A 23,143-nucleotide genomic window follows, 5' to 3' on the forward strand; every position below is an offset into this window, starting at 1 on the left:
TTATGTATGACACATTGATGTGTAATGGCTCTCGTGTCTAGCAAGCGAACAAATCACATAGTGGTGAGCATATATAAGTGAACACAGTGTGTTTGCAGTATTTAGAAAATAATACTGTAATTATGCTAATGAAATACTTTCAAAAGTATCAAAATGAAAAATCAGACATATAAACCAATATTCTGAGTGTTTGGGAAATAAACACTGTTGTAAATAGTGCATCATGTTGCAATCAGTAGTTTTCCTCAAGCTGCAGTGAAACTAGGCTAAACTCAGGCTGTCTTGTTAGCAGATTCGTGTCTCCCTCTAGAGGTTCAAACCCAGCACCACAGTCCAGTCCATTCAGCAGCGGTGAACAAGGGAAAGACACGTCCATGATACACTAGCCTTCAACATGTGGAATCACTTGTCATATTAATAATCGCTGATATAATATTCAATGATAAATCTTTACATCTAAATACTGTAAAAAGAAATGATATCAGATATTATTTTTAAGGAAAAATCATGAAACAATAAAAACAGAAAATAAATACAATAAAAATGGATATACAATATAAATGCATAGAAAATGAATAAATAAATAAATAAATATATAACTGTGACAAAACAGGTGAACAGAAACCGCTCGCGCGCCCGTTTTCTTTATGATTTCTTAATTTTTACATTTTCTTTCTTAAAAATAAAATCGTGACAACCCCAGATCTGGATGTTTCATCTGAATAATGTGTTCACTCTCAACCTCACGACGCAAATCCACCTGAAGTCTGATCATCAGTGTTAATGTCAGTGTTTAATGGAAGGTAAATGTATGAGGTCATTGAAGCTTCAGCATTTCTGGAGCTTCATTGGGATTGTTGGCAATATCGGCCTGAGCTTATCTTGTGTGTTAGCAAGCAAATAAACAGGGAAACGCAGAATGAACTGTAAACAGGTAGGAGAACTGTCTCATCTGGCTGTTCAGTCTCTTTCTATGTAAAGATATATTTATAGATATATAGATATATTTATATATAAATAATATAAAACGGTTTAGTCCATCTGCAGCTTGTTTGGTGCTCAGAACATGCTCCTACAGTCACCCTTAGGTCGAGCATTTGGGCTGGTGTGGAGTGTGCACTGGCTGAGCGCGTGCTTTAAATGCTCTGTTGTTTTAAATATAATCATTTGTTGAGAGATCTGGTTGACCGGATCCAACAAACTTGCTGAATTGTGCAAATCGGTCAAATATGGCCATCATTTGGTTTTGCGGCTGCATACTGTGGTTATTTTTGCTCTGTTCTGTTCACTTTTCATGAGATGATACTGCTAAATGAGGGAGCCTGTTGTTTGCTTTGCCGACCTTCAAACTGCACGTTTGTCTTTATATATTTAATGTAGTATATAATAATTATGTGTATATACTGGCTCGTTTTTTTATTATTAATTTTTTTTAATAAAAATGGTTAATCAGACTTTTATGACGTTGTTTTATCGCCAACGTGCAAAAAAATAAAAAATAAAAACAAAAAAAAAAATCAGTCTTTCTCTCTCTCTCTTGCTCACCCACTCGCTCACGGGCGGCTCTCGCGCTCTCAGTTTAATGAGCACAGGCTGTCAATCATCCTGTTTAGAACGCCGCTCATTGTGACGTCATCGCTCCATTACAGTGGCGCCTATAAAAGGCCACGCCTTCTCTGACTGGTCCAGTCTGATGACCTGCAGTCTAGCGGACGGACCTCAACGATGCGGGGAGAGGAGTGGAGAGATTACCTGCAGGGGAAGCTCCTCCGGGAGAGGATTTGGCTGGAAGAGCGCATGGAGAACATCCAGGTTCTCATGAGTCGGGAGCTGCGCCACAAGATGGAGCAGTTCAAGGTGGAACGGAGAAAGGCAGAAGAGAAAGGGATGGAGGGATTAGGAAGGAGGGAGGAGGAAGTGAGGAAGAAGGTGACAGCTCTGGAGGTGACCATGAAGGAAGTTGTGGAAAGGCTGAGGCTGCTGGAGAAGCAGAATGAGGGGTACCAGAGCCTTCTGGAGGAACAGAAAAGGGCTGAGATAGAGAGGCAGAGAGCTGAGGCAGAGAAGAGAGAGCTAGAGAGAAAGAGAGTGCGAGCTCTGGAGGTGACCATGGAGGAAACTCTGGAGAAGCTGAGGCAGCTGGAAAAGAAAAACGAGAAGTACCAGACCCTGCTGGAGGAACAGAACAGGGCTGAGATAGAGAGACAGAGAGCCGAGGCAGAAAAGAGAGAGTTAGAGAGAGGGAAAGAAGAGCTGAGGGAGCAGCAGGAACAGCTGGTGGTACAGGAAAGAAATTTCCTCATTGACCTCACCAAGCAATGGAAGACCGTTGCTTTGGATCAGCTTGAGCAAATGAGGTGTACCAGAGAGCGAAAACAGAGAGAGCTGGAGAGCTGGAGAGAGATGGAGGAAAAGATACTGGAGGCTAGGAAGGATAACAACTTGGTGCGAGTGAGAACTGAACAGGAGAGAAGGAAGGCCTTTGCTGAAATCGAACAGCTGAGGGAGAGACAGAAAAAGATGCTGGAGGAAGACAGAAAGATCACAGAGAGAAAGATAAGAAACAAGAAACGGGAGCACGAGATGAAGGTGGTCATAGAGGAGGAGTGGAGGAACATCAAAGAAGAGAAGATAAAGATTGGGGAGGAGAGGAAGGCTGTGGAAAGAGAGAAGATGATGCTACAGAGAGAGATGAGGAAACAGATGAGGAAGCCTGAGACAGAGGAGGAGGAGAGAAAGAAGAATGAGCAGGAGGAGCTGAGGAGAGACTATGTGGCAGTTGCGACAAAGGCGGTCCAGTGGCCGGAGAACGCAGAGAAAGAGTGTGAGAGTCTAGAGGAGATTAAAACTGAAGCTCAGGGTCAGGAGAAGGAAGAGGAGGAGAGGAGACTGGCCAGACTGAGGAAAGATGAACAAAGGATGAGGAAGCTGAAGAGGAGGCAGGAAGAGCAGAAGAAAGAGAAAAGGGAGAAGAGAAGTGAAGAGATGAGGAGGCTGAGAGAGCAGGAGGTGGAGAGAGAGAGACTGGAAGTTGAAGTGACTGCGAGAGAGATGGAGGCTGAAGTAGAGAACACGGGCACAGCAGAGGTGGCTTCAGAGGTAGAAAAGAAAGACACTGAGGCTAAAGATGTTCAGCTGGTGAAGAGAGAGGCAGAGAAAAAGAAAGAACAGCTGAAATCAAGAAGGGTGACGTTCAGTCATCCTCTAGTGACTCCATGGCCCAGTGAGAAGCTAAAACCTCTGCTGAAACAGACGCCTAAAACCGACAGTCTGAACATCATCAGTAAGAGCAAAGGAATGAAGCAGCCGGATCCTTATGAGCAGTTTGATAAGGAACTTGATGATCTGCTAAACAGCTGTGAAATCTGAGACACAAACAACAGGAGAGAGAGAGAGAGAGAGAGAGAGAGGAAGCTGAAGTGATAGGGGGAGAGGAAGAGGAATGGGGAAATGGGGTGAGGAATGGGTTAATGATGGGGCGGGAGAGGAAGCTGCAGTGAAAGGGGAGAGAGAGACAGAAAGCTGCAGAGATGGGAGAGCGAAAGAGAAAGCTGGAGTGATGGAGAGAGAGGGAGAGAGAGAGAGAGAGAGAGAGAGAGAGAGAGACACAGGAAGGTACAGTACTGAAGAGAAAGAGAGAGACAGGAAGCTGCAGTGATGAGAGAAAGTGAGAGACAGGAAGCTGCAATGATGGAGAGAAAGAGAGAGACAGGAAGCTGCAATGATGGAGAGAGAGAGAAAGAGACAGGAAGCTGCAATGATGGAGAGAGAGAGAAAGAGACAGGAAGCTGAAGTAATGGAGAGAAAGAGAGACAGGAAGCTGAAGTAATGGAGAGAAAGAAAGAGACCGGAAGCTGGAGTGATGGAGAGAAAGAGAAAGAGAGGAAGCTGCAGTGATTGAGAGAGAGAGAAGAAGACAGGAAGGTACAGTAATGAAGAGAGAGATAGAGAAAGAGAGACAGGAAGATGCAGTGATGGAAAGAGAGAAAGAGACAGGAAGATGCAGTGATGGAGAGAGAGAAAGAGACAGGAAGATGCAGTGATGGAGAGAGAGAAAGAGACAGGAAGATGCAGTGATGGAGAGAGAGAAAGAGACAGGAAGATGCAGTGATGGAGAGAGAGAAAGAGACATGAAGATTCAGTGATGGAGACAGACAGGAAGATTCAGTGATGGAGGGAAAGAAAGACAGGAAGATGCAGTGATGGAGGGAAAGAAAGACAGGAAGATGCAGTGATGGAGGGAAAGAGAGACAGGAAGATGCAGTGATGGAAAGAGAGAAAGAGACAGGAAGATGCAGTGATGGAGAGAGAGAAAGAGACATGAAGATTCAGTGATAGAGAGAGACAGGAAGCTGCGGTGATGGAGAGAGAGAAACAAGGAGCTGCGGTTATAGGAGAGGGAAAGAGGACGCTGCAGTAATGGAGAATAAGAGAGAGAGACACAGGGAGCTACAGCGATTGAGAGAAAGAGAAACAGGAAGCTTCGGTGATGGAGAGAGAGACAGAAACATGCAGTGATGGAGAGAGAGAGACAGGAAGATGCAGTGATGGAGAGAGAGAGACAGGAAGATGCAGTGATGGAGAGAGAGAGACAGAAAGCTGCGGTGATGGAGAGAGAGAAACAAGGAGCTGCGGTTATAGGGGAGGGAAAAAGGACACTGCAGTAATGGAGAATAAGAGAGAGAGACACAGGGAGCTACAGTGATTGAGAGAAAGAGAGAGACAGGAAGCTGCAGTGATGGAGAGAGAGAGAGAGAGAGAGAGAGAGAGAGAGAGAGATAGAGAGAGAAAGAGACGGGAAGCTGCAATGATAGAGCGAAAGAGAGAGACAGGAAGCTACAGTGATGGAGAGAGAGAGAGGGAGACAAAGAGACAAGAAGATGCAGTGATGGAGAGAAAGAGAGAGAGAGAGAGAGAGAGAGAGAGAGAGAGACTTTAACATTACTTTATTTGACCCCTTCAAGGGCGCTACATCATGTAAATGTCACTGCAGGCCATCCCAGCCATCGAGCAGTACATAAACCAACAATCATTTTAAAATGAACAATAAATATAGAAAATTAAACAAAAGCAATAAATAATGAATTAAACAAGAAGAAACACTGATTTCCATCAATAAAAAACAGGCATAAAACAGAGCTCACCATCCGACACCCAGCACACCGCCTCCCCACAGCACCACACCAGTTTAAAAGTCTCTAAATCAGACACACTTTAATTAAAACCAATCAAAACCCTGGATTTCACCAGTCTAGAGAGGGGTCCAGACAGCGTCACAGTCAGCTGACTGTGCCACACGGTTTTTGCGGCTGATGTACACTGCCTGTTCAGCCTGACCCAGAAGAAAAGATATCAGCTGACACTTGGACCGCTCTCTCCGAACATACCTAAAACCCAGGATAAAAGTCTGAGGTGTAAAAATCACGTTAAGAGACGTAAAAATGGTGCGTAAAACAGCAAACAGGGGACGCAGCCTAAAACATAAAAGCGTGAAACACTGTCTCCCTCTGAGGACAGAAAGGACAGTGCTGCGTGACCTCAGGATTTAAAACACAGATAAAAGAGTTGACGGAGACAATACCGTGTAAAACCCTCCACTGGAGGTCCGCCACTCTCTTAGCTAACGGTGGTTTATACAGCGCTCTCCATTCCGGGTGAACTTCATCACCAAGACCTAGAGCAGCTCCCCACGGCGTATTGGGTCTGCTGTCCAGTCGCTTCTTATTAAATACCTTTACACAAGCCCTGTACAGACGCTGACCCAAGACTGAACTGAGCTTCATACTCAGCTCCTCTGAGCAGTCCAGTAAGGGACCATGACAGTCCTGCAGGCCAGGCATGATAGCCACCCTGGGGAAAGGGTCCTCCTCAACAGGGCTGAGCAACCCAGCACCATAGTCCATTAGCATCACTCTTTCATCCGAGTAGAGCTCTAGCCTCCAGCACTGTACAAGCCGGGCCACGCAGAGAAAGAGTGTGAGAGTCTAGAGGAGATTAAAACTGAAGCTCAGGGTCAGGAGGAGGAAGAGGAGGAGAGGAGACTGGCCAGACTGAGGAAAGAAGAACAAAGGATGAGGAAGCTGAAGAGGAGGCAGGAAGAGCAGAAGAAAGAGAAAAGGGAGAAGAGAAGTGAAGAGATGAGAAGGCTGAGAGAGCAGGAGGCGGAGAGAGAGAGACTGGAAGTTGAAGTGACTGCGAGAGAGATGGAGGCTGAAGTAGAGAACACGGGCACAGCAGAGGCGGCTTCAGAGGTAGAAAAGAAAGACACTGAGGCTAAAGATGTTCAGCTGGTGAAGAGAGAGGCAGAGAAAAAGAAAGAACAGCTGAAATCAAGTAGGGTGACGTTCCATAGACCAGTGAGAAGCAAAAACCTCTGCTGAAACAGACGCCTAAAACTGATAGTATGAACATCTTTTTTAAGAGCAAAAAAATGAAGCAGCCGGATCCTTATGAGCAGTTTGATAAGGAACTTGATGATCTGCTGAACAGCTGTGAAATCTTAGTTGGATGCACTACTGAGACAGAAGAGACAGGAGAGAGAGAAGATGGTCATGAAAGAGTGGAGTGGAGGCATTGAGGAAGAGAAGGTGAAGATAAAGGAGGAGTGGAAGGCTGAAGAAAGGGAGAGAAAGATGATGCAGAGAGAGAGAAGCTTGAGAGAAAGACGGAGGAAAAGAAGACTTTATGAGCTGAGGAGAGATGATGTGGAAATGATGGCAAGAGAGGAAGTCCAGTGGCAGAAGGAGAATGTAGACAAAGAATGTGGGAGTCTGAAAAAAAGAGAAGGTTCAACCCATGCTGGTAGTGGAGGACAGTGAGTCTAACATTGATGGAGGTAGAGAAGGTAAAGATGCAAGCAACAGATAGACTGGTAGAGACAGAGAAGGAGGAAATGTTTACAGAAAAGATACCTCTAAGCTTAGACATTACTAAGCACAAGTTAATTAAGTGACCATAGTACTCTGCTATTCGCCCAAGTATTCTCGGAAGAGGTGGGTCTTAAGTCTGCGTTTGAAGACAGCGAGGGGAAGCTCCTTCCACCATTTCGGTGCCAGGACAGAAAAAAGCCTGGACGCTTGTCTTCCGCGAATTTTGAGGGATGGCGGGTCGAGCCGAGCCATAATTGAAGCTCGAAGGGCTCTTGGTGCGGATCGGCTTTTGACCATTGCCATCAAGTATGGAGGGGCTGGTCCGTTCTTGTCTTTGTAGGCCAGCGTCAGGGATTTGAATCTGATGCGGGAAGCAGCTACAGGAAGCCAGTGAAGGGAACGCAGCAGTGCAGTGACATGGCTGAATTTAGGGACATTGAAGACGACCCGTGCTGCTGCATTCTGGATGAGTTGCAGGGGCCTGATGGTGCGCAGAGGGAGACCAGCCAGAAGAGAGTTGCAGTAGTCAAGTCTGGAAGTGACGAGAGACTGAGCGAGCACCTGGGCGGCCTCTCTAGAGAGGAAGGGTCGAATTCTCCGGATGTTGTACAGAAGAAATCTGCAGGACCGAGTTACGTTTGCAACATGACTTGAGAACGATAACTGATCATCCATGACTACACCAAGGCTTCGAGCTTCTGTAGAAGGAGTGACCAGTGAGTTCTCAAAGGAGATGGCAAGATCGTTTTTAGGTCCAGCAGTTCCCGGGATGTACAGCAGCTCCGTCTTGCTGGGGTTAAGTTTGAGGTGATGAGCCGCCATCCAAGAAGAGACGTCAGCGAGGAATGCTGAGATGCGGGCAGAAACCTGTGGATCAGACGGTGGGAAAGAGAGCATGAGTTGAGTACAGAATGCCAAAAATAAAAACATGGTATTACAATATGTATCAAAGCAAGTAAAAAGAGAGGTTAAAACCTTAAATACTGTGCTGTTAAATTAAAAGGGCACTCTGAGGTCACTGTAGGGTTTAAAATGGACACAAATGGTCTTGGAATGAGAACAATCAAACTGCGTTAAAAGAAGGTCTTTAAGCTTGTGGCTGACCAAAACTAGGTCACTGCCAGACTAGGGATCCATCTCTCAAGTCCGAGTCCGGTATTGCAACTCTAAGAGAGTCAAGAAAGCAACTCTGACTGACCCCATCAGCAGCCTATGAACCACTGCATCCACACCATTCAGAGTTGACCCTGCAGTCTCCAATAGGAGCACCACCACTTGATTCCTTCAGTGTTTAGGGTCAACTCTCCATGACAGCTATTCGAGCTCCATGAGCCACCGGCTCCTGCAGGAACCAATAAATAGAGTAACTGGGGGCCTGCCATGCTCTAAAAACACGTAAATAAAAAGACAGTTCCATACACTGTATTTCATCAAAACACAATCTTGTCCAGACCCTCTGCCCTGTGCAAGCTGAAACCTGCCAAAAGACATCTCCACAGAGTACCTACAAACTTAGAAATACATATTTGATACTAAAAGCAGATCAAATCTCAGTATAACTGATAGAAATTGGAGTGGCTCCACGACTTAAGCATCTCTGTAGATTTGGAGATTTTTCTCATATCTGTGACTGAAAATGCAAAACTCACAGGTGTAAACGTGACCAGCACAGAATGAGCTGAGCAAAAAATTCCTTACTTATGAACAAGTTGTTGTTTTCTTATGTAGGTCAATTTTAGCAAAACATTTTAAGCTGCATTTAACAGCAACATTTTTAATTTGACATCATTCAGTTAAATCTGAATGTGGAGAGCAAAATGGAGGAGAAACATAACCGAACTAAACATTAAAAAAATCGATAAACAAGAAACAAAAATGGAGGAAACATAGGGGGAAAAATCCTCCTTGGAAAATATTATAACTGGTACAGCGTTGGAAAGGCATTATTTTAATTTTGTAGACACTGACAGTACTCTAAAAAAGATTTACTTCATTCTTACATAAATTAGACATTAATTCTAGGATTTCTACTGTTAAAACTGTTTAAATGGATCATTTTAGAGGCTGACCTTCTCAACTCTTACAGTATAAGACCAGTGTGATGCCGTTGTAAGATTGAGAAAATGTTAAACCTTTCTTAAAAATAAAAAATAAGACAAATAAGATGATTGCTAAAGCTTTTTGGCTGAACTTTTATCTTACACAAAAGTAATTTAAGACACTTTTGTCATTTAAGGGACATATCACCTCTTATAAATCTGTCAGATTTCAGCTCCGACCTTAGGTCTGCTCTTACCATTTTGTGAATGAAAGAAAAAAAAACTGTGTTAAGAGGCTCCGGTGAAGCGGGTGTACCGTGTGTTTGAGAGACTATTAGGTATGACATTGACCTAAGAGCCTTACAAGCACCCAACACGTCCGATTCACCAGAGCTAAGACATTCCTCTGGATGAGGATCTTCTGGTGTTGGTTCTCTCCTCCACAAAATGGTAAGAGCAGACGTATGAACCTTTGGGTGGATGGTTTCAATTTAGCGCCTTCAACCACAGATGTAAGTCCTCTTCTTAAGAAGGCGTCGGATAGTTATATGGTGTCCCGCAGCAATCTGATCTCTTTGTGTTGTGCTCATAACAACCCAGGTGAGAAATGAGCTGAGATGATGCTGTCATCTATCCTCTACACAGAGCTCTTTCTCACCTGGAGAAGCCTGGCAGCACTGTGAGAATCACCTTCTTTGATTTCTCCAGTGCATTTAACACCATACAGCCAGGGCCCCTAAAGGACAAGCTGGGACACTGTGGAGTGGACAGTCACCTGTTGAACTGGATACTGGACTACTTCACCAACCGACCACAGTACGTAAGGGCACGGGACTGTGTCCATGTACAGCTCACCAACCTGTCACCTCCAGAACCTGTCGGCCTCATAACCAATGAGGAGGACAGCGAGTACAGAAAACTTATTCAGGACTTTGTGGACTGGTGTCTGCAGAACCACCTTCAGATAAACACAGGAAATACCAAAGAACTGGTGGTGGATTTCCACAGGTGCAGACACCCCCTCCATTAGTCAACATCCAGGGTATGAACATCGAGAGTGTGGACTCTTATAAATACCTGGGTGTTCATCTGAACAACAAACTGGACTGGTCAGTTAACACTACTGCACTCTACAAGAAAGGCCAGAGCAGACTCTACCTGCTGAGGAGATTGAGGTCCTTTGGAGTGCAGGGAGCACTCCTGAGGACTTTCTTCGACACAGTGGTGGCATTTGCCATCTTTTATGGAGTGGTCTGCTGGGGCAGTAGCATCTCGACGGCAGACAAAAAGAGACTGAACAAACTAATAAAGAGAGCCGGCTCTGTCCTGGGGTGCTTCTTAGACCCGGTGCAGGTGGTGGGAGACAGGAGGATGACAGCCAAGCTGGCATTCATGCTGGAGAACAGCTCCCACCCCATGCACGAGACTCTGGCAGCACTGGGCAGCTCCTTTAGTGACCGTCTGCTTCACCCCAAGTGTGGGAGGGAGCGGTATTGCAGGTCCTTCTTTCCTGCTGCCGTCAGACTCCACAACCAGCGCTGCTCCCAGTGGACCACATACACACACACTTAACTACACACACATGTTCAGGGAACAGAGGTCCCTCAATGTAAAAATACTATGTGCAATACCCCCCTCCCCCAACACACACACATGTGCAATTAAAAGTCATTTGCAATAACCTGTAAATAATATTGTTGCTTTTTTACTTCTTATTTATATTGTGTAGATAGTGTAATTTATTGATCTATGTTTTTGTAACTGAGTGTCTTGCTATCCCTTTCTGCTGTGACACTTTTTGTGAATTTCCCCACTGTGGGACTAATTAAGGATTCTCTTATCTTATCTAACGCTGTTGTTCAAATGGAGCAAATTCTTATTACTGCGGCTGGACTCTATATCAAGATAACCACCCCCACTGTTTCATGGTAAAAAATGCTGTGTTCACTTGCTTAACGGAGGGTTTTATTTCACATATGGTTAAGTAGTGAATACAGCTTCACTTGGTTTGGGTGCATGTCGGTACAGCAGCTCAATAAGTATGGAGATCCGCAAGATCATCCACTAGGAGGAGTCGTCCACAAACACTGTGAAATATCAAACATAATGAATATTAGTGAGCTGAGTGTTGGAGTTTAAAAGGTAAACATTATTCCAAAAACTAAATTTAAAAACATATGGAAAATGTAAAAGGTTGTGATGTACGACACATCTCGTAAACTCATGTATCATCTAGAATCCTGAGTTTCTCCATTTCTAAATACCACTTCACTGCCTGTTCCAGTGCAATTTACAAGTGTACAAATGCTGTTTCCCAGTTTCAGACCCAGCATTAGCTCGGGCACTGGGGCTTCTGGGAACTGCAGTCTTCTCCAATCTCTATGCCACCATTAATACAGCTAATTAATTTGGTCGCTGAACTTCAACTGCACCGATATACCCCTATCTTCCTAACTAATAGGCATATCTTCATAGTCTTAATAGCAGAGAATTCATCTTCAGAAAGAAGGGGTTGAGCTTTCCTCCTCTTTCCCAGCTGTAACACTCTCACTCCACACAGAGTGGTTAGCGCTAGCTAGCTCATTCAGAGTTAGCTAGCTAGCATCAGCAGTTTTACCTCAATTCCCTTCAGCAAATCTTCCCATTTTGGAGACATATTTACCCAACAGAAAGGTTGTGTTCGTCTTGACTGGCCTGACATGTGTAACTGAAGCAGACTTGAGGCTGTCGTTTGTCGTTTGTTTAATGCCCATTAGCCGTTAGCTTGGCTAAGTGGCTCCTCTAGCTACTGCATCTCACTGCAATGAGGGGCTTTCCTGTTGCCTTATTGCTGCGTTGCTCTCAAACTTCGTTTTAATTTTAGAACCTTTTAGAACCATTATCACAGTGTTCTAGCTAACTGATGACCGTTTTTTTTAACATACTGGTTTTAAGAGTAAGTCGGCAGACGTTAGACTGAAGCTGCGAACCGTTAACGCCTCAACCACCACCACGCATGCGCACTCCCACAGCCCAGCCCGACCACACAGTCATAACGTAGAAAGAGCCAGAACTCTAACCCTGCACATTTACAGCCTTTTTGGCTGCTACAGTTGACATGCTCATGTATTACATTTCACTCATAATCGATGTGATCATTTAACACATTGAATTTAAGCAGCAGCATTCATGCAGTAACAGATGACACTTTTATAAACACAGGACACATTTATGTACTGGTATATTATGTATGACACATTGATGTGTAATGGCTCTCGTGTCTAGCAAGCGAACAAATCACATAGTGGTGAGCATATATGAGTGAACACAGTGTGTTTGCAGTATTTAGAAAATAATACTGTAATTATGCTAATGAAGTACTTTCAAAAGTATCAACATGAAAAATCAGACATATAAACCAATATTCTGAGTGTTTGGGAAATAAACACTGTTGTAAATAGTGCATCATGTTGCAATCAGTAGTTTTCCTCAAGCTGCAGTGAAACTAGGCTAAACTCAGGCTGTCTTGTTAGCAGATTCGTGTCTCCCTCTAGAGGTTCAAACCCAGCACCACAGTCCAGTCCATTCAGCAGCGGTGAACAAGGGAAAGACACGTCCATGATACACTAGCCTTCAACATGTGGAATCACTTGTCATATTAATAATCGCTGATATAATATTCAATGATAAATATTTACATCTAAATACTGTAAAAAGAAATGATATCAGATATTATTTTTAAGGAAAAATCATGAAACAATAAAAACGAATTCAACTAACAACTTTAATTAAACAGAAAATAAATACAATAAAAATGGATATACGATTTAAATGCATAGAAAATGAATAAATAAATAAATATATAAATGTGACTAAACAGGTGAACAGAAACCGCTCGCGCGCCCGTTTTCTTTATGATTTCTTAATTTTTACATTTTCTTTCTTAAAAATAAAATCGTGACAACCCCAGATCTGGATGTTTCATCTGAATAATGTGTTCACTCTCAACCTCACGACGCAAATCCACCTGAAGTCTGATCATCAGTGTTAATGTCAGTGTTTAATGGAAGGTAAATGTATGAGGTCATTGAAGCTTCAGCATTTCTGGAGCTTCATTGGGATTGTTGGCAATATCGGCCTGAGCTTATCTTGTGTGTTAGCAAGCAAATAAACAGGGAAACGCAGAATGAACTGTAAACAGGTAGGAGAACTGTCTCATCTGGCTGTTCAGTCTCTTTCTATGTAAAGATATATTTATAGATATATAGATATATTTATATATAAATAATGTAAAACGGTTTAGTCCATCTGCAGCTTGTTTGGTGCTCAGAACATGCTCCTACAGTCACCCTTAGGTCGAGCATTTAGGCTGGTGTGGAGTGTGCACTGGCTGAGCGCGTGCTTTAAATGCTCTGTTGTTTTAAATATAATCATTTGTTGTGAGATCTGGTTGACCGGATCCAACAAACTTGCTGAATTGTGCAAATCGGTCAAATATGGCCATCATTTGGTTTTGCGGCTGCATACTGTGGTTATTTTTGCTCTGTTCTGTTCACTTTTCATGAGATGATACTGCTAAATGAGGGAGTCTGTTGTTTGCTTTGCCGACCTTCAAACTGCACGTTTGTCTTTATATATTTAATGTAGTATATAATAATTATGTGTATATACTGGCTCGTTTTTTTATTATTAATTTTTTTTAATAAAAATGGTTAATCAGACTTTTATGACGTTGTTTTATCGCCAACGTGCAAAAAATAAAAAATAAAAACAAAAAAAAAATCAGTCTCTCTCTCTCTCTCTTGCTCACCCACTCGCTCACGGGCGGCTCTCGCGCTCTCAGTTTAATGAGCACAGGCTGTCAATCATCCTGTTTAGAACGCCGCTCATTGTGACGTCATCGCTCCATTACAGTGGCGCCTATAAAAGGCCACGCCTTCTCTGACTGGTCCAGTCTGATGACCTGCAGTCTAGCGGACGGACCTCAACGATGCAGGGAGAGGAGTGGAGAGATTACCTGCAGGGGAAGCTCCTCCGGGAGAGGATTTGGCTGGAAGAGCGCATGGAGAACATCCAGGTTCTCATGAGTCGGGAGCTGCGCCACAAGATGGAGCAGTTCAAGGTGGAACGGAGAAAGGCAGAAGAGAAAGGGATGGAGGGATTAGGAAGGAGGGAGGAGGAAGTGAGGGAGAAGGTGACAGCTCTGGAGGTGACCATGAAGGAAGTTGTGGAAAGGCTGAGGCTGCTGGAGAAGCAGAATGAGGGGTACCAGAGCCTTCTGGAGGAACAGAAAAGGGCTGAGATAGAGAGGCAGAGAGCTGAGGCAGAGAAGAGAGAGCTAGAGAGAAAGAGAGTGCGAGCTCTGGAGGTGACCATGGAGGAAACTCTGGAGAAGCTGAGGCAGCTGGAAAAGAAAAATGACAAGTACCAGACCCTGCTGGAGGAACAGAACAGGGCTGAGATAGAGAGACAGAGAGCCGAGGCAGAAAAGAGAGAGTTAGAGAGAGGGAAAGAAGAGCTGAGGGAGCAGCAGGAACAGCTGGTGGTACAGGAAAGAAATTTCCTCATTGACCTCACCAAGCAATGGAAGACCGTTGCTTTGGATCAGCTTGAGCAAATGAGGTGTACCAGAGAGCGAAAACAGAGAGAGCTGGAGAGCTGGAGAGAGATGGAGGAAAAGATACTGGAGGCTAGGAAGGATAAGAACTTGGTGCGAGTGAGAACTGAAGAGGAGAGAAGGAAGGCCTTTGCTGAAATCGAACAGCTGAGGGAGAGACAGAAAAAGATGCTGGAGGAAGACAGAAAGATCACAGAGAGAAAGATAAGAAACAAGAAACGGGAGCACGAGATGAAGGTGGTCATGGAGGAGGAGTGGAGGAACATCAAAGAAGAGAAGATAAAGATTAGGGAGGAGAGGAAGGCTGTGGAAAGAGAGAAGATGATGCTACAGAGAGAGATGAGGAAACAGATGAGGAAGCTTGAGATAGAGGAGGAGGAGAGAAAGAAGAAGGAGCAGGAGGAGCTGAGGAGAGACTATGTGGCAGTTGCGACAAAGGCGGTCCAGTGGCCGGAGAACGCAGAGAAAGAGTGTGAGAGTCTAGAGGAGATTAAAACTGAAGCTCAGGGTCAGGAGGAGGAAGAGGAGGAGAGGAGACTGGCCAGACTGAGGAAAGAAGAACAAAGGATGAGGAAGCTGAAGAGGAGGCAGGAAGAGCAGAAGAAAGAGAAAAGGGAGAAGAGAAGTGAAGAGATGAGGAGGCTGAGAGAGCAGGAGGTGGAGAGAGAGAGACTGGAAGTTGAAGTGACTGCGAGAGAGATGGAGGCTGAAGTAGAGAACACGGGCACAGCAGAGGTGGCTTCAGAGGTAGAAAAGAAAGACACTGAGGCTAAAGATGTTCAGCTGGTGAAGAGAGAGGCAGAGAAAAAGAAAGAACAGCTGAAATCAAGAAGGGTGACGTTCAGTCATCCTCTAGTGACTCCATGGCCCAGTGAGAAGCCAAAACCTCTGCTGAAACAGACGCCTAAAACCAACAGTCTGAACATCATCAGTAAGAGCAAAGGAATGAAGCAGCCGGATCCTTATGAGCAGTTTGATAAGGAACTTGATGATCTGCTGAACAGCTGTGAAATCTGAGACACAAAACACAGGAGAGAGAGAGAGAGAGAGAGAGAGAGAGAGAGAGAGAGAGAGAGAGGAAGCTGAAGTGATAGGGGGAGAGGAAGAGGAATGGGGAAATGGGGTGAGGAATGGGTTAATGATGGGGCGGGAGAGGAAGCTGCAGTGAAAGGGGAGAGAGAGAGAAAGCTGCAGAGATGGGAGAGCGAAAGAGAAAGCTGGAGTGATGGAGAGAGAGAGAGAGAGAGAGAGAGAGAGAGAGAGAGAGAGAAAGACACAGGAAGGTACAGTACTGAAGAGAAAGAGAGAGACAGGAAGCTGCAGTGATGAGAGAAAGTGAGAGACAGGAAGCTGCAATGATGGAGAGAGAGAAAGAGACAGGAAGCTGAAGTAATGGAGAGAAAGAGAGAGACAGGAAGCTGAAGTGATGGAGAGAAAGAGAGAGAGAGACAGGAAGCTGCAATGATGAAGAGAGAGAGAAAGAGACAGGAAGCTGGAGTGATGGAGAGAAAGAGAGAGACAGGAAGCTACAGTGATGGAGAGAGAGAGAGAGAGAGAGAGAGAAAGACACAGGAAGATTCATTGATGGAGAGAAAGAGAGAGACAGGAAGCTACAGTGATGGAGAGAGAGAGAGAGAGAAAGACACAGGAAGATTCATTGATGGAGAGAAAGAGAAACAGGAAGCTTCGGTGATGGAGAGAGAGAGACAGAAACATGCAGTGATGGAGAGAGAGAGAGAGAGACAGGAAGATGCAGTGCTTGAAAGAGAGACAGGAAGCTGCGGTGATGGAGAGAAAGAGAGACAGGAAGATGCAGTGATGGAGAGAGAGAGACAGGAAGCTGCGGTGATGGAGAGAAAGAGAGACAGAAACATGCAGTGATGGAGAGAGAGAAACAAAGAGCTGCGGTTATAGGGGAGGGAAAGAGGACACTGCAGTAATGGAGAATAAGAGAGAGACACAGGGAGCTACAGTGATTGAGAGAAAGAGAGAGACAGGAAGCTGCAGTAATGGAGCGAAAGAGAGAGACAGGAAGCTACAGTGATGGAGAGAGATAGAGAGAGAGAAAGAGAAAGACAAAACGCTGCAATGATGGAGAGAGAGAGAGAAAGAGAAGGGAAGCTGCAATGATGGAGAGAGAGAGAGAGAGAGAGAGAGAGAGAGGGAGAGAGAGATAGAGAGAGAAAGAGACGGGAAGCTGCAATGATAGAGCGAAAGAGAGAGACAGGAAGCTACAGTGATGGAGAGAGAGAGAGGGAGACAAAGAGACAAGAAGATGCAGTGATGGAGAGAAAGAGAGAGAGAGAGAGAGAGAGAGAGAGAGAGAGAGAGAGAGAGAGAGAGAGGGAGACTTTAACATTACTTTATTTGACCCCTTCAAGGGCGCTACATCATGTAAATGTCACTGCAGGCCATCCCAGCCATCGAGCAGCACATAAACCAACAATCATTTTAAAATGAACAATAAATATAGAAAATTAAACAAAAGCAATAAATAATGAATTAAACAAGAAGAAACACTGATTTCCATCAATAAAAAACAGGCATAAAACAGAGCTCACCATCCGACACCCAGCACACCGCCTCCCCACAGCACCACACCAGTTTAAAAGTCTCTAAATCAGACACACTTTAATTAAAACCAATCAAAACTCTGGATTTCACCAGTCTAGAGAGGGGTCCAGACAGCGTCACAGTCAGCTGACTGTGCCACACGTTTTTTGCGGCTGATGTACACTGCCAGTTTAGCTTGACCCAGAAGAAAAGATATCAGCTGACACTCGGACCGCTCTCTCCTAACATACCTAAAACCCAGGATAAAAGTCTGAGGTGTAAAAATCACGTTAAAAGACGTAAAAATGGTGCGTAAAACAGCAAACAGGGGACGCAGCCTAAAACATAAAAGCGTGAAACACTGTCTCCCTCTGAGGACAGAAAGGACAGTGCTGCGTGACCTCAGGATTTAAAACACAGATAAAAGAGTTGACGGAGACAATACCGTGTAAAACCCTCCACTGGAGGTCCGCCACTCTCTTAGCTAACGGTGGTTTATACAGCGCTCTCCATTCCGGGTGAACTTCATCACCAAGACCTAGAGCAGCTCCCCACGGCGTATTGGGTCTGCCGTCCAGTCGCTTCTTATTAAATACCTTTACACAAGCCCTGTACAGACGCTGACCCAAGACTGAACTGAGCTTCATACTCAGCTCCTCTGAGCAGTCCAGTAAGGGACCATGACAGTCCTGCAGGCCAGGCATGATAGCCACCCTGGGGAAAGGGTCCTCCTCAACAGGGCTGAGCAACCCAGCACCATAGTCCATTAGCATCACTCTTTCATCCGAGTAGAGCTCTAGCCTCCAGCACTGTACAAGCCGGGCCACGCAGAGAAAGAGTGTGAGAGTCTAGAGGAGATTAAAACTGAAACTCAGGGTCAGGAGGAGGAAGAGGAGGACAGGAGACTGGCCAAACTGAGGAAAGATGAACAAAGGATGAGGAAGCTGAAGAGGAGGCAGAAAGAGCAGAAAAATGAGGAAATGGAGAAGAGAAGTGAAGAGATGAGGAGGCTGAGAGAGCAGGAGGCGGAGAGAGAGAGACTGGAAGTTGAAGTGACTGCGAGAGAGATGGAGGCTGAAGTAGAGAACACGGGCACAGCAGAGGCGGCTTCAGAGGTAGAAAAGAAAGACACTGAGGCTAAAGATGTTCAGCTGGTGAAGAGAGAGGCAGAGAAAAAGAAAGAACAGCTGAAATCAAGTAGGGTGACGTTCCATGGACCAGTGAGAAGCAAAAACCTCTGCTGAAACAGACGCCTAAAACTGATAGTATGAACATCATTAGTAAGAGCAAAAAAATGAAGCAGCCGGATCCTTATGAGCAGTTTGATAAGGAACTTGATGATCTGCTGAACAGCTGTGAAATCTTAGTTGGATGCACTACTGAGACAGAAGAGACAGGAGAGAGAGAAGATGGTCATGAAAGAGCGGAGTGGAGGCATTGAGGAAGAGAAGGTGAAGATAAAGGAGGAGTGGAAGGCTGAAGAAAGGGAGAGAAAGAGGATGCAGAGAGAGAGAAGCTTGAGAGAAAGACGGAGGAAAAGAAGACTTTATGAGCTGAGGAGAGATGATGTGGAAATGATGGCAAGAGAGGAAGTCCAGTGGCAGAAGGACAATGTAGAGAAAGAATGTGGGAGTCTGAAAGAAAGAGAAGGTTCAACCCATGCTGGTAGTGGAGGACAGTGAGTCTAACATTGATGGAGGTAGAGAAGGTAAAGATGCAAGCAACAGATAGACTGGTAGAGACAGAGAAGGAGGAAATGTTTACAGAAAAGATACCTCTAAGCTTAGACATTACTAAGCACAAGTTAATTAAGTGACCATAGTACTCTGCTATTCGCCCAAGTATTCTCTGAAGAGGTGGGTCTTAAGTCTGCGTTTGAAGACAGCGAGGGGAAGCTCCTTCCACCATTTCGGTGCCAGGACAGAAAAAAGCCTGGACGCTTGTCTTCCGCAGATTTTGAGGGATGGCGGGTCGAGCCGAGCCGTAATTGAAGTTCGAAGGGCTCTTGGTGCGGATCGGCTTTTGACCATTGCCATCAAGTATGGAGGGGCTGGTCCGTTCTTGTCTTTGTAGGCCAGCGAGACGTCAGCGAGGAATGCTGAGATGCGGGCAGAAACCTGTGGATCAGACGGTGGGAAAGAGAGCATGAGTTGAGTACAGAATGCCAAAAATAAAAACATGGTATTACAATATGTATCAAAGCAAGTAAAAAGAGAGGTTAAAACCTTAAATACTGTGCTGTTAAATTAAAAGGGCACTCTGAGGTCACTGTAGGGTTTAAAATGGACACAAATGGTCTTGGAATGAGAACAATCAAACTGCATTTTTGTCAGTCCATCCAGCATTAAAAGAAGGTCTTTAAGCTTGTGGCTGACCAAAACTAGGTCACTCTAGGTCACTGCCAGACTAGGTATCCATCTCTCAAGTCCGAGTCCGGTATTGCAACTCTAAGAGAGTCAAGAAAGCAACTCTGACTGACCCCATCAGCAGCCTATGAACCACTGCATCCACACCATTCAGAGTTGACCCTGCAGTCTCCAATAAGAGCACCACCACTTGATTCCTTCAGCCTCCGGGACAGTGTTTAGGGTCAACTCTCCATGACAGCTATTCGAGCTCCATGAGCCACCGGCTCCTGCAGGAACCAATAAATAGAGTAACTGGGGGCCTGCCATGCTCTAAAAACACGTAAATAAAAAGACAGTTCCATACACTGTATTTCATCAGTCCACAATAAAAACACGACCTCGTCAAGACCCTCTGCCCTGCGCAAGATGAAACCTGCCAAACATCACAGAGTACCTACAGCCAGCCAAAATTCTCAGCACCTTCTACAGGAGTATGATTGAGAGTGTTCTTACCAGCTCCATCATCGTCTGGTATGGAAACTCTACTGCCCAGGACAGAAAGGCTCTCCAGCGTGTGATCAAAACCGCACAGTCCATCTCAGGAGCAGCCTTCCCCTCACTGCAGAACATCTACCATAACAGAGTCACCAGGAGAGCCCACAACATAATCAGGGACAGTACACACCCCCAGCACACACTCTTCACACTTTTACCTTCAGGCAGACGCTACAGGAGTGTGAAGTCCAGGACCACAAGACTCACAAACAGTTTCTACTCACAGGCCATCAGGCTTGTGAACACCTCACGCACTACCTCTCCAACCCTTCCTATCTGAACTGGTTTTAAACTCTAATCTGATTTTAACTGCACCTTACACTCACTGTACTGCTGCTGTCAGAACACTGTTTACATTCGCTACTTGCACACTATTGTTTACATTTCTTACTTGCAACCTGCACTTTATAGCTGCTGCTCTTCATACTTGCACATAAAAGCACATGTAACTTTTATTTTAATTTTTTAATTGTAAAAAAGGAAAAAGTTTACTTTAATTTTATTTACTTCAACTTATATTATTATACTTTATTTATTTTGTATATATTTTTTATTATTATTTATTAATTTCTTTTTTGTTATCTTTATTGGTGAATGGAGGGACAGCAAAGTAAGAATTTCACTGTACAGCGTAACTGTCTGTTTCTGCTGTGCATATGACAATAAAACTCTTGAATCTTGAAACTTAGAAATACATATTTGATACTAAAAGCAGATCAAATCTCAGTATAACTGATAGAAATTGGAGTGGCTCCACGACCTAAGCATCTCTGTAGATTTGGAGATTTTTCTCATATCTGTGACTGAAAATGCAAAACTCACAGGTGTAAACGTGACCAGCACAGAATGAGCTGAGCGATAAATTCCTTACTTATGAACAAGTTGTTGTTTTCTTATGTAGGTTAATTTTAGCAAAACATTTTAAGCTGCATTTAACAGCAACATTTTTAATTTGACATCATTTAGTTAAATCTGAATGTGGAGAGCAAAATGGAGGAGAAACATAACCGAACTAAACATTAAAAAATCGATAAACAAGAAACAAAAATGGAAGAAACATTGGGGGAAAAATCCTCCTTGGAAAATATTATAACTGGTACAGCGTTGGAAAGGCATTATTTTAATTTTGTAGACACTGATAGTACTCTAAAAAAGATTTACTTCATTCTTACATAAATTAGACATTAATTCTAGGATTTCTACTGTTAAAACTGTTTAAATGGATCATTTTAGAGGCTGACCTTCTCAACTCTTACAGTATAAGACCAGTGTGATGCCGTTGTAAGATTGAGAAAATGTTAAACCTTTCTTAAAAATAAAAAATAAGACAAATAAGATGATTGCTGAAGCTTTTTGGCTGAACTTTTATCTTACACAAAAGTAATTTAAGACACTTTTGTCATTTAAGGGACATATCACCTCTTATAAATCTGTCAGATTTCAGCTCCGACCTTAGGTCTGCTCTTACCATTTTGTGTATGAAAGAAAAAAAAACTCTGTTAAGAGGCTCCGGTGAAGCGGGTGTACCGTGTGTTTGAGAGACTATTAGGTATGACATTGACCTAAGAGCCTTACAAGCACCCAACACGTCCGATTCACCAGAGCTAAGACATTCCTCTGGATGAGGATCTTCTGGTGTTGGTTCTCTCCTCCACAAAATGGTAAGAGCAGACATATGAACCTTTGGGTGGATGGTTTCAATTTAGCGCCTTCAACCACAGATGTAAGTCCTCTTCTTAAGAAGGCGACGGATAGTTATATGGTGTCCCGCAGCAATCTGATCTCTTTGTGTTGTGCTCATAACAACCCAGGTGAGAAATGAGCTGAGATGATGCTGTCATCTATCTTCTACACAGAGCTCTTTCTCACCTGGAGAAGCCTGGCAGCACTGTGAGAATCACCTTCTTTGATTTCTCCAGTGCATTTAACACCATACAGCCAGGGCCCCTAGAGGACAAGCTGGGACACTGTGGAGTGGACAGTCACCTGTTGAACTGGATACTGGACTACCTCACCAACCGACCACAGTACGTGAGGGCACGGGACTGTGTCCATGTACAGCTCACCAACCTGTCACCTGCAGAACCTGTCGGCCTCATAACCAATGAGGAGGACAGCGAGTACAGAAAACTTATTCAGGACTTTGTGGACTGGTGTCTGCAGAACCACCTTCAGATAAACGCAGGAAATACCAAAGAACTGGTGGTGGATTTCCACAGGTGCAGACACCCCCTCCATTAGTCAACATCCAGGGTATGAACATTGAGAGTGTGGACTCTTATAAATACCTGGGTGTTCATATGAACAACAAACTGGACTGGTCAGTTAACACTACTGCACTCTACAAGAAAGGCCAGAGCAGACTCTACCTGCTGAGGAGATTGAGGTCCTTTGAAATGCAGGGAGCGCTCCTGAGGACGTTCTTCGACACAGTGGTGGCATTTGCCATCTTTTATGGAGTGGTCTGCTGGGGCAGTAGCATCTCGACGGCAGACAAAAAGAGACTGAACAAACTAATAAAGAGAGCCGGCTCTGTCCTGGGGTGCTTCTTAGACCCGGTGCAGGTGGTGGGAGACAGGAGGATGACAGCCAAGCTGGCATTCTTTCCTGCTGCCGTCAGACTCCACAACCAGCACTGCTCCCAGCGGACCACATACACACACACTTAACTACACACACATGTTCAGGGAACAGAGGTCCCTCAATGTAAAAATACTATGTGCAATACCCCCCTCCCCCAACACACACACACATGTGCAATTAAAAGTCATTTGCAATAACCTGTAAATAATATTGTTATTGCTTTTTTACTTCTTATTTATATTGTGTAGATAGTGTAATTTATTTATCTATGTTTTTGTAACTGAGTGTCTTGCTATCCCTTTCTGCTGTGACACTTTTTGTGAATTTCCCCACTGTGGGACTAATTAAGGATTCTCTTATCTTATCTTATCTAACACTGTTGTTCAAATGGAGCAAATTCTTATTACTGCGGCTGGACTCTATATCAAGATAACCACCCCCACTGTTTTATGTTTTATGTGTTCACTTGCTTAACGGAGGGTTTTATTTCACATATGGTTAAGTAGTGAATACAGCTTCACTTGGTTTGGGTGCATGTCGGTACAGCAGCTCAATAAGTATGGAGATCCGCAAGATCATCCACTAGGAGGAGTCGTCCAC

Source organism: Salminus brasiliensis, chromosome 9, assembly GCF_030463535.1.
Source record: "Salminus brasiliensis chromosome 9, fSalBra1.hap2, whole genome shotgun sequence".
Classification (NCBI taxonomy): Eukaryota; Metazoa; Chordata; class Actinopteri; order Characiformes; family Bryconidae; genus Salminus; species Salminus brasiliensis.